Below are 13,188 nucleotides of genomic sequence, written 5' to 3' on the forward strand. Positions count from 1 at the left end.
GTTCAACTGACGAATCAACTGATTTCACCAGCCCAACTGAAGATCAGTTCAGGTGACCAGTTCGAAGCATCAGTGAGAATCTTTCAGTTATGGATGAAGACAAACTCTTTCAGTGGAATCCAGCTGTACGTGAAGGTACAAAGCCATTGTCCAATCCAAGGACAATAATGGACGTTGCATCAGAGCATTAAAGACAAAACGTTTCAGAAGAGAAGTCGAAAAATCGAGACATAAAGTCCAAGAAACGAATTCAAGATGCAACGGATACAATAAATGAGTCTCACTATACGTTCATTTTTCCCACCTATATAAAGAAAAGATCAGTGAAGGCTCAAACAACAAGAAATATATACGACAAGAAGAAGCTGAAGAAATACAACGAGATTCAATACAAAAAGCTTCTTCAAGAGATAAAAGAAAGGGCACGCACATTACACAATGCTTTCAGAAGCATTCAGCCCAGATGGACACTTTAACATGTAATCTGCTTATTTTAGAAGCCATTTTCCCTCAGTGTGTTGAGAACATCCTTGTTCAGTTCTTACACACAAATTCTCTCAACCGCTCATATACAGTCTTGCACAAAGACATTAAACTTGTGTATGTAGTCTTTGACACATAGACGTTAAAGAAGTGTTGGCTAGAAGGTGCTGCCTTCAGTCGTAGCTAGGAGTTCAGTTTAGGCAGTAGTGTAAGTCATAGCTGAGTGGGTTTGTACAAAGAGTTGTATAAATCAAAGTCTTCTAGTGGATCCTATCCGAGACGGTAGAAGGGGTGACGTAGGAGCAGTTGAAGTCTCCGAACATCCATAAACATATCTTGTGTATTTAACTAATTAATTAATGTTTTCAAACTGTTTGGATCAGTTAGAGTATTCGTCATTTCAGTTGTCACCATAACTAAACTGATGAATGCAAAAACTAATCTACCCTTTTTCGGTTATTCAGTTTACATAAGTTAAAAGTTTTTATAATATAACAGTTTTCTTCACGAAGGATTACTTCGAGTTTCTTCCGCTTGGTTTTTAACCAAACTCGATTTAATTCATCATGTTAGAAACTTAATTTCGGCCATTTGACAAACTTAGTGACTAATTTATTGGACTAACTGATCAAGTAAATTGTAGTAACTGAACTACACAAATCAACTGACAGTTGCCTAACTGAAGATTAATGCGCATTTTATCGAAGGCAGCTGAAACCAGCTGAACTGAACTATCGAAAAAAACTGACTAATCAGCTGACATATTCAGTTGTGAGCTTATCAGCTGATCATTCAGCTATACACGTCATCAATTGAAAAGGACATTCAACCGACAACAGTACAAAGAAGACTGCAACTCGTAGTGGAACGCCGCATTTCAGAGCTTACTGTAGAACCCGTAAATCAGTAGACGTATAAGCCATGCATAATTCTAGATTTCTAAATTTAATTGACTTCATTGCATAATTATTTTAAATCCATTTATTTGAAGTTAATTATTCATTATTTCAGTTCAGTAGTTTGATTTTTAGCATTTCAGTTATTTCAGTGAGGCCGGACCGGAGTCGGAGTTTTGAGGTAGAATTTAAGATTCGAGAAATATTTCCAGAAGTTAATTTAGCTAGCAAGTAAGTTCATTTAAGTTAGTAAGGGAGGTTTGAGGATTTAATTTAATTATTTGAGGTGATTAAGAAATGAGCTCATTTAAGTTATTTAATTAAGGGGTTAGCTCACTAAATTATTTAAAGGATTAGTAAGGCTTTCAAGGATTATTAGTTGACTAGATAACCATCACTTCCCACTCATTTTATTAGCATAATTTCGGCCCCTTAGTTGCTAGGCAACTCAATTGCCAACTCATCAACCTTTTGACCATTTCTTTGCATGTAAGTTGTAGGATAATTCTAGGATTTTTGGGAGCACAATTTAATTAATTAATGGACATATCCTAGTCTAGAAACAAGAGAGATTTCGGCCACTTATGTGAAGTCCCGAAAATTTTAAGTCCATATGAACCACGTGCGTCCAAGTTATTAAATTCCTTATGTATTTTATGATTTTAATGCATACTTTCATTTAATTTATGAAATTTATTATTTTAATTATTTATGTTTATTTAATGTACGTTAAAATATTTTCTTGAGTTTATGTTCAGATGTTTATTCGAGGCGGAATCAAGGAAAGGAGACCGGGACGATTTTAGTAAATATTATTGTGGTATTTTATTTTAAGTTAGGCTTGAGGCATTTTTAAATAATTTATGAAGTTTAAAGCCTAATTTGAATATTAAGTTATTTTAGAATTTTAAACTTTTAAAGTTTATTAATTTAAGGATGTATTATTTTTAGTAGAGAATCGTCATTTTTATTTAGTATACTAATTGATTAATTAGTATTTTTATTATATTAATTTAAAATCCTTAAAATGATCATTTATTAAATGATTTATTTAAACATGCAAGCACACACAATTTGACTCACACACACACTCACACCTTTACACATACATATACACGTATATTACATATACACACAAAACAAAACACATGTTATTCAACCTATTTGACTAAGGAGAAAAGAAAGTTTTTAAAAACTCTTCTCTCCATTATTATTTTTGGTTCCTCTCCACTTTTCTTTATCAAATTGTCTTTCCAAGAGCACGTCCATCTTTTTTTTCTTTGCAATATTCCAGCATCTTTTGGTTGAGGTTATTCAAGAAAAATTCGAGCAAAGTTAGTCCCGGATCGTCTTCCGTATCGTCTCCGCTTCGGTATCGTCGTTACGGTATTTTTAAATATCAAAAGGTACGTATAATCTGTTCTTGCTGCATCGATCATGTCATATTATGTATTAAGTTGTTTTTAAGCATAAAAATGTATGTATGATGTAGAAGTTTGAGCAGAAAAATCTACCGAATGTATTTGGAAGTATTTTTGGAGTTGAAATTTCGTGTTATGATGGTCTTTCAAAAACTGCGATTTTTATGTACATAATTTGAGAAAACTTTCAACTATAAAAACGTAGATCTTTTTGATACGTTCGATTTGATATAAAATTCGAGTTATTTGGATTAAAAACGAGTGAGTTATGGTGTTATTAGTATGACTGCTCAAATTAGATCCGAAAATTCCTGTTTTGATGTTATTTCGAAAACTGCAATTTTTCGGTACATATTTTGAGAAAACTTTCAACTACAAAAACGTAGATCTTTTCGATACGTTCGATTTGATATAAAATTCGAGTTATTTGGATTAAAAACGAGTGAGTTATGATGTTTTTCGTATGACTGCTCAAATCGTGTTTCAAGAAAGTTATGAATTTTAATGTGTTCTTGAAGTTTTTATGTGCGGGCTTTGTTGGGGATCGATGGGTTATCGTTGCTGCATATAAGAAAGTTAGTAATGATGTTTAGAGTATTTTTGAGGTTTCGATTCATGTCGTTAAAAGCTTGAATTATTAAGAAGTCGTAAGAAATAAACTTTAATATAAATGACAGTATTTTTGGGTCGTATAAAATTGTAGGGTGATTATAAAAGTTTAGTTCATTGTTATGGTGTCCTAGAATGGTCTCATAGTGTGGAATCTTGATGCATTATGTGTTAATTGGGAGAATAGACATGTCATAAAATTTTCATCAAATAATTCGTTGGGCAGACGGACACGGACCGGAGACGGAGGTTAGCACGGGGTTCGTGCCTTCTCATTTCTTCAACACATATTTAAACGCACAGACACGGACCCGTACACGGACCTAGGGACGGGCTCCGTGCTCCTTCTTTACATGACACATACGAGGCAGTACCTACACGGACCCGGGCCTGACTTGGGTACGGGGTCCGTGTAGCTTCAGTTTTTGGGATAAATATTTTATCACTTAAGGTTGGTTTGAGGTGTTATGGTATGATTTAACATTAATGTTTAACAAGGTCAAGTGGTGAGAAATTATAGAATGTTCTAAGAAATTATTTAGCTTGAGATTAAGCATGACTTTTACGTTTAAGTTGTACACGTTAAGCTTATGAAATCATGTTAGTATGTTGCAGCAACGACACGATTGACATCCAACGAATCCCTCAGCGCTAAGTAAGTATGTATGACGTGCAAAGAAAATATTTGAAGTTTTTGAGGTATGCTAAATGTCTTGTGACCAAAAGTAAATGGGTTTGGAAGTCGGTGACGTGGCCGAGGACCTCTCCACCCGTTAAATTATGAACGGGTTTGAAGTTAGGATTGGAAAGCGTTAAATTATGAACGGGGACCAATCCGCCCGTTAAATTATGAACGGGTTAGATCGTGGTTGTGAAGCGTTAAATTATGAACGTGGATCAACTGGCCTGTTAATTATGAACAGGGATCTCATGTATGTGGCAGTGGATACGTCCCTGTCAGCCCAGTACTGTGGTTTGTCTGATCAGATATTTATTATGTTAAGGGTCACTTGCTTTGAAACATCCTCTACGAAAATGATGAAGTTACGTATGATCAATTAAGTTCAAGTATGCAGTATGTTTATGAAAGTTTATGATGATGGCACGTCAGAGTATGTATGTACGTATGTTCAAGTCATTATGCAAAATTCAAAGTTATTATGCAAAGTTCAAGCTATTATTCAAGTTCAAGTTTCAAAGTATGTATGTTCAAGTTTTAAGGTTATTATGAAAGTTTTAAATTTATTATGCAAGTTTCAAGTTTATTATGCAAGTTCAAGTTTGAAGTTATGTATGTTCTATTTTTAAGTTGCATGCGATTTTATTATGTAGTACTCGTTATTCCAGTTTATACGTGTTGAGTCTTTAGACTCACTAGACTTGATCGATGCAGGTGAGTATGTTGATGAGGAGACAGGAGGTGGCGACCAAGGGGCAGGCTTGGACTGAGCGGAAGGCTAAACCCGAGGACCACTATGTTTATGTTTTATGAAAACTTTAAAATATTATGTTTTTATGTTGGTTGTGAGATAATTTGGAATAAGTACTTTGTTGGAAAATTTGAGTATGGGATGTTGATTTTAAATATTATTATGTTGAATGATAAGTACGACTGTATGAATTTTATGTTTAAGAAAATTTTTAATTTTTTCCGCAAATTTTGAAGTAGTAAAAGTACGGTACGTTTCAGTTGGTATCAGAGCGGTGTTCTTGTAAAGGGTTATGCCTACTGCCAGTCGCAAGAAGCTCACGAAGTCACACCTCAAGTCTGTAAGTTTTAAAGTCTTTTAAGTAATGAACATCAAGTCATGATTTCAGTATGTGTATGCTTAAATTCTATTACCTGTATGTTTACATGACATACGTTTCAGAGTACAGGCTGACTTGTCATTATGAATTGAGATTGGATCTTTAAAATTTTTATGCATGTTATGACATGAAATGAGAAAGTAATTAATTTTCTTGCATGTTGGTGTGGTGGACTTGGACATGAGTAAGATTTTATTTTTGGGCGTTTGGAAAAGTTGAAAATGATTTGTCTATATTAATTTTTGGTTATAGGTACTGATGTTATACTTGTGGGTCATAAGTTAAACTTGATAATGATGAATGCTTTTGGGACTTGTAGATTTTATAGAAATTTCTGATGATTCATGGTTGTTAGCTGAGTTGATTCTTTTAGAACTCCATTAAAGGATTAATTGTTCGGGACTACGACGATCTTTAGAAATATAAAGACGTAGAATTTATTTAGGATGCATGTCTTTCCAGTTGGATTTAAGGATTGAATTGCACGAATTGAAAATTTTAAAGACCCTAAGTGCAAAGCAATATTCTAAGGGATTATTTTCGAATTTATCAAATTTTGGGATTAAATTATTAGTTCAAGAATTTTAAGGTTAATGGGGTTAAGTCGAAAAATTTATGGGTATGAAGATGCAAATTTCAAAGAGTTGTAGGGCCAAAAATATAAATTTTGGGAACTTTAAGGGCCAAATTGCAAAGTCCGAAATTTTGAGGATTAAATACAAACTTTTGAGGAACACTTGGGATTTTAAATATTAATAGAAATGTAAGACATGTTATGGAAATTGATTTTGGGTTTAATAAGCTTAAGATTGTCGAACTTTATGTTACGAGAAACTTATAAGATGGAATTAAGAATGCCAACAACTTATGGGTAATTGTGGAATTCTTGAAATTTAGGACAATTGGGTAATTTTTTTTAGGAAATTAAGAATTTATGCTACAATTTTAAGAAATTGGGAGAACTAGTTTAGCGGTAAATGAGAATTGAATGGTTTAAATGATAGAAATCTCGAGGATTTAAGCTCGAAGAGATCATTAGAACATTGAAGTATTTGGGTTTATAATATTATAAGAAATGGTAATCAAGGGAGTTGTAAGATGAATTGATATTTGGCTCGAAAGTTAGGCGCTAGTTAATTAATGTTGCGGCAAATTAAGAATTTAGAATGATAACGATTTGAGGTAAAAAGTTGCTCAATTAACTAAGTTATAAGAGTAGACAATAAGTTAGCAAAATTTTTGGGAACTTAAGATTTATGTGTTATAAGTTTTATCAATGATCTTAACAGCTAGGGACTATACTTTTGTTGGAATTTTATTTTCTAAAAAGTTGACTATGATCGATGGTTAGGTTACTTGATAGATGTATGAAAAGATTTAAGTAGACATCTGGTTTTGAGAAATTTTTTTTTTTGTAAGTTATTAAGAAAATTGGGAATAAGTAAATATGTGTGTTGGAATTATGTTATCTAAAACTATTTGGATTGCGCAAGTTGAATTTAAAATGTATGAAATATTTGTTAGTACGGAAATTTTGTGGGTGAAATAAATACAAAAGAGAATTAGTGTGTTCAACATAAAGTTATCAATCAATGAATATTAAGATTTTTTTTTTTTTTTTAGTAAGAAATCTAAAAGTTTGCCATGGTGGTACGACAAATCACGATGCATTTTAATTAATTAATGAATATTACAATACAAAGTAATGGATAAACAACAATTACAAGTAATCGTAAAAATAAAGAAAAAACATGAGGAGGATATTCTCCGATAAATACAAGAATCGTAAATATAATAACTAAAATAATTGAAAATAACTTTGCAAAAGCCCATCTTCTTTTTCTTCGGGAAAAAAAAAAAATATTTGATGAAGAATAAGTTTTAGAAAGAAGAGAAAGTTGGAGTGATGAATGTATTTGTGAGATGGTATTTATAGAGAGAAAAAAAAAAAAAAACTAGCCGTTAGTTACCGTTTTATGACCGTTGGTATATGTATGTATTTGTATATTTTAATGGTAAAAATATGGTGTATATAATATAGATATGTTTAAATAATTATGTATATCATATCTCATTATTATAATGAGATGTCCATAATTTATTTTGTTTAAAAATCTTATAGACTTTTATATTGTTGTATTCCTTGCTCGAAATTAAAGGTTGACAACAATTTTATATTTGGGACGTATTGTAAATAACTAAGTTACATACGGTGGTATTGTAAGGTAAAGAATTGATTCAAGAGTTGTAGGCCAATATTATTATGAGGTAAGATAAGATTTAACTTTTAAGTGTATTGGCGTGGATAGAAGTTGATCAGAAAAATTTTGGTGCTAAGATTCTTAGGCTAAACTGCATTGATGCTAATGTATTAGTTCGAATGAACATTACGAGTATAGTATAAGAAAAGTAAAATACGATAAGCTTGAACCTTCATTTCTAATACTGGGAACAACGAGAAAAGTTAGAAGTCAAGATCATAGTAAAGTAAAAGTAAGTCTCCATAAGTCATTTAAGTTGTGAATCGCAAACGAGGTTTTGGTAGGAAATTTAATTAGGATTGAAGAGACGTAAGACAACATAAGACTTAAATATTTATCAGAGTAGCGCAGCGGTAGCGTGGATTTTAGAATACTAGAATTAGAATCTAAACTTTTGGATTATTTAGGATTAGCGATTCGGGGACGAAATTCAAATTAAGGGGGATAGATTGTGAAGTCCCGAAAATTTTAAGTCCATATGAACCACGTGCGTGCAAGTTATTAAATTCTTTATGTATTTTATGATTTAATGCATACTTTCATTTAATTTATGAAATTTATATTTTAATTATTTATGTTTATTTAATGTACGTTAAAATATTTTCTTGAGTTTATGTTCAGATGTTATTCGAGGCGGAATCAAGGAAAGGAGACCGGGACGATTTTAGTAAATATTATTGTGGTATTTATTTTAAGTTAGGCTTGAGGCATTTTAAATAATTTATGAAGTTTAAAGCCTAATTTGAATATTAAGTTATTTTAGAATTTTAAAAACTTTTAAAGTTTATTAATTTAAGGATGTATTATTTTTAGTAGAGAATCATCATTTTTACTTTAGTAGACTAATTGATTAATTAGTATTTTTTATTATATTAATTTAAAATCCTTAAAATGATCATTTATTAATGATTTATTTAAACATGCAAGCACACACAATTTGACTCACACACACACTCACACCTTTACACATACATATACACGTATATTACATATACACACAAAACAAACACATGTTATTCAACCTATTTGACTAAGGAGACAAGAAAGTTTTTAAAACTCTCTCTCCATTATTATTTTTGGTTCCTCTCCACTTTTCTTTATCAAATTGTCTTTCCAAGAGCACGTCCATCTTTTTTTTCTTTGCAATATTCCAGCATCTTTTGGTTGAGGTTATTCAAGAAAAATTCGAGCAAGTTAGTCCCGGACGTCTTCCGTATCGTCTCCGCTTCGGTATCGTCGTTACGGTAGTTTTAAATATCAAAAGGCACGTATATCTGTCTTGCTGCATCGATCATGTCATATTATTAAAGTTGTTTTTAAACATAAAATGTATGTATGATGTAGAAGTTTGAGCAGAAAAATCTACCGAATGTATTGGAGGTATTTTTGGAGTTGAAATTTCGTGTTATGACGGTCTTTCGAAAACTGCGATTTTTCTGTACTATTTTGAGAAAACTTTCAACTACAAAAACGTAGATCTTTTCGATACGTTCGATTTGATATAAAATTCGAGTTATTTATTAAAAACGAGTGAGTTATGGTGTTTTTAGTATGACTGCTCAAATTAGATCCGAAAATTCCTGTTTTGATGTTCTTTCGAAAACTGCAATTTTTCGGTACATATTTGAAGTTAGGATTGGAAAGCGTTAAATTATGAACGGGGACCAATCCGCCCGTTAAATTATGAACGGGTTAGATCGTGGTTGTGAAGCGTTATTATGAACGTGGATCAACTGGCCTGTTAAATTATGAACAGGGATCTCATGTATGTGGCAGTGGATACGTCCTTGTCAGCCCAGTACTGTGGTTTGTCTGATAAGATATTTATTATGTTAAGGGTCACTTGCTTTGAAACATCCTCTACGAAAATGATGAAGTTACGTATGTTCAAGTATGTTCAAGTATGCAGTATGTTTATGAAAGTTTATGATGATGGCACGTCAGAGTATGTATGTACGTATGTTCAAAGTCATTATGCAAAATTCAAAGTTATTATGCAAAGTTCAAGCTATTATTCAAGTTCAAGTTTCAAAGTATGTATGTTCAAGTTTTAAGGTTATTATGAAAGTTTTAAATTTATTATGCAAGTTTCAAGTTTATTATGCAAGTTCAAGTTTGAAGTTATGTATGTTCTATTTTTAAGTTGCATGCGATTTTATTAGTAGTACTCGTTATTCCAGTTTATACGTGTTGAGTCTTTAGACTCACTAGACTTGATCGATGCAGGTGAGTATGTTGATGAGGAGACAGGAGGTGGCGACCAAGGGGCAGGCTTGGACTGAGCGGAAGGCTAAACCCGAGGACCACTATGTTTATGTTTTTGAAAACTTTAAAATATGTTTTTATGTTGGTTGTGAGATAATTTGGAATAAGTACTTTGTTGGAAAATTTGAGTATGGGATGTTGATTTTAAATATTATTATGTTGAATGATAAGTAACGACTGTATGAATTTTATGTTTAAGAAAATTTTTAATTTTTCCGCAAATTTTGAAGTAGTAAAAGTACGGTACGTTTCACTGATAGTGGCGGGATCGCCACGGGCACATTGCACAATGTCACAAGATAGTGTATTGGCGATAGTGCCAAAGTCTGTCACCGGATGATTGGCTATCGATGTGGATAGAATTGTAGCTTCTTCTATTACTGATGATCGATATTATATCGATGTGGATAGAATCATAACTTTTTCTATTACTGATGATCGATATTATATCGATGTGGATAGAATCGGAGTTTCTTATATTACTGGTGATCGATACTATATCGATGTGGATAGAATCAGGGCTTCTTCTACTACTGGTGATCGATACCATATCGATGTCGATAGAATCGGATTTTCTTCTATTACTGGTGATCGATATGGAATGTCAACATTTGGGAACCGGGATCCCTAGGCTAGGATTGAGTCTAGTCTAAAATGTGGAGTCATGAGTCAAATTGACAGTTTATATTGAGTTATGTTGATTATGTTCTGAATATGGTACATGATGAATTATGTTCCTGATGATGGTACATGTTTAGAATAGGATTTATTCTTGATATAAATTTATATTCGATTTGGATACATGTTAGAAATATCTGTTATATGCTTTTATATTGTTTGATGATTGCATGTATACATGATTTATACTGAGAATGTAATTCTCACCGGAGTTATCCGGCTGTTGTCTTGTTTGTATGTGTGCATGGCAACAGGTGAGATAGGATCAGGGTCAAGAAGAGAACGAGGCTGGACTAGATAGCGTGGAGATCCGGGCTTCGAAGCAACTTAGGATTCAGCACTGATATATAGTTGAACCTAGTTGAATTCTTGTAGATAACACAAGATTTGTATGTTTATGTTTAATATGTAATTTGAATTGAATTACATTACGTTTCCGCTTTGTATTTTAAAAAAAAAATTTAGACCCTGTTTATTATAATTGTTTGAATTATTCCTAAAGACGCTTAAGGAATGAATTAGCGTCTGGGTCCCCACAATAGGTGGTATCAGAGCGATAGATCCTTTAGACTGAGATAGCAGTTAGTGAGCGGGGTAGAATGAGTTTATTTCCTTGCATGTGATTGTTAGCATGTGATTACTTATAATGTGGAATTAAATTGTGTATGCTAGCATGTTAAGTATGATTTACTGCTTGTCACTACATGTTACATGAATATCTGAGTTGATTTGGTAATATGTCTGATTTGAAAATGAATCAGAACCAATTCTTGATTAGAAGGTAAGCTGATCAGAAAGAGACTGAGATTGATTTATCTTATGTGATACTAACTCTTGTGGTAATCAGATATACCTCCGAGAAGAATTCGAGAATTGGGTAGTACTTCGAGTAATCAGATAGATGAGACAGAAACTCTGATGGAAACACAGATGAAGAGGTTTCAATCGTTTCAACCGCCGATTCTGAAGGGTAATGAGACGCCAGTGGAGTGTGAGAATTGGTTAGATGATATAGAGATACTGTTTGATTCACTTGATTATCCAAATGAACGGAGAATTAAACGGGTGCCCAATCAGTTATACGAGGTCGCTAGGAGTTGGTGGATTACAACCAAAAGAGTATTAGAACAGCGTGGTACGGTGATTACGTGGGAAGTCTTTAAAGCTGAATTTTATCGAAGATTTTCTCAGGATCGTATCGAGAGGACAAGAGAGCAGAGTTTGAGATTTGAAACAGGGCCAACTGAATATTGAAGAATATGTTGCTAAATTCTCTACTTTACTGCGTTTTGTTCCTCAGATAGCTGGGAATGATGAAGCTGTAGATGATCAGTTCATCAATGGATTAAATTATGAGATAATTGCCTTGATAAAGGTAGAACGACCCCATCAGTTTGTTGATGCTTTGAATAAAGCAAAAAGAGCTGAGGCGAGTCTGATTAGACAACAAGAAAGGTTGTGTGCAATGCAACCCCAGACACAACAATTCCCTCTCCGATTGGATAGTGGCAGTACGAGTGGGAAGCAAGATTTGCTGAAAGCTCGAAAGAAACAGTTCAAGAAGTTAGGGAGCGGTTCATCTAGCTCCAGTGGTTCTAGCCCGAGTTACACCGGAGTTTATTGTAGAACCTGTGGAGGAAGGCATCCCACAGAGCAATGCCGAGGTGTACTTGGTAGTTGTCATGTTTGTCGACAACCAGGACACTTTGGTAAAGTCTGTCCACAGAAAGGTTCCCGAAGATTTCAGAGAGCAGAATCATCTGGTGGTAGTAATCGAGGAACAGACCCAGGATACACGCGATGACATAGAGACAGGTACTGTTCTTTTATGATTATGTTGCATATGTATTGATATATATACTAATGCATTCCTTAAAATTATCTTTGACTGAGTTGCATTGGTATATGTTGTACCTGTTGGGTCTGTATTACTGTAGTATTGATCTTTGGACCTTTTGGGGAGAGGAATTGATATCAGTGAATTCTGTGATATATTGTGTACTGCAGTAAGATGAGAATGAAATCGAGTTAGACTATGTTGTACTTGTGTTGTCCGATTTTGACTACATTATTGATATTGATGTGTTAGCAAGTACATAATTATTATATATTCTTGCCAGGAGATGGTAGAATTCGGACCTGAAATGGCCGATGAATGAATGATATACGGTAAGGATTCTCGATTTTGAATTTCTTGATATCCGTATTATGTATGATTTGATGATTATCGAAAAGAATGGAGTAATTCCTTATGTATTCAGTTGATTACTGAAGTTGAGCCTATCAGGGAATGATTTGTCAGTAGCAGGAGAGTTGCATAGTCATTCCAGATGAAATTTTGGGTTTGTCTTATATCAGAGAGAGCGATTTCAGCCTTGATTTGATATCAGGTATGAATTTCATTTTAAACTTCTGTACAGAATGATATTGATTGAATTGAAAGAATTGAAATGTCAGTTAGAAGATTTATTGCCTGAGAGTTAGGGTTACATCTAATTATGTGTTTCCCTGGAAATACTTCAGTTCTGTGTATGGTTAATAAATCCTGTGTTCAGAAGTGTTCTGATGACTTTATGCTCGTTTTATCTATGATATTTTGATATATTCGCAGCGTATGATTGATTGAATCGAACAGTTGAAATTTGTATTGAATATTCTGGGAACTGAGATTGTTGTATACAGAATTGTTCGGCTATGAATCTTGATTGCAACAGATTGTATCAGAGTCTGTGATATCTAAAGATAGTATACTGATTGATTGTAGCA

General features: G+C 33.2%; 1 long non-coding RNA gene across 2 annotated transcripts; it reads left to right on the forward strand.

The window, feature by feature from the left end:
* The first annotated feature begins 2,615 nt into the window (after positions 1-2,615).
* On the forward strand, positions 2,616-9,720 carry LOC142535017 (uncharacterized). 2 transcript variants are annotated; one of them, XR_012817314.1, is made up of 3 exons: positions 2,619-2,785; positions 4,803-5,179; positions 9,706-9,720. It is a non-coding gene; the product is annotated as an uncharacterized LOC142535017 (long non-coding RNA). The 2 variants fall into 2 exon arrangements; XR_012817315.1 differs by lacking the exon at positions 9,706-9,720 and having other exon boundaries at positions 2,616-2,785; positions 4,803-4,969.
* Positions 9,721-13,188: the final 3,468 nt, after the last annotated feature.

This window comes from Primulina tabacum, unplaced genomic scaffold, assembly GCF_025594145.1.
Source record: "Primulina tabacum isolate GXHZ01 unplaced genomic scaffold, ASM2559414v2 Contig793, whole genome shotgun sequence".
Classification (NCBI taxonomy): Eukaryota; Viridiplantae; Streptophyta; class Magnoliopsida; order Lamiales; family Gesneriaceae; genus Primulina; species Primulina tabacum.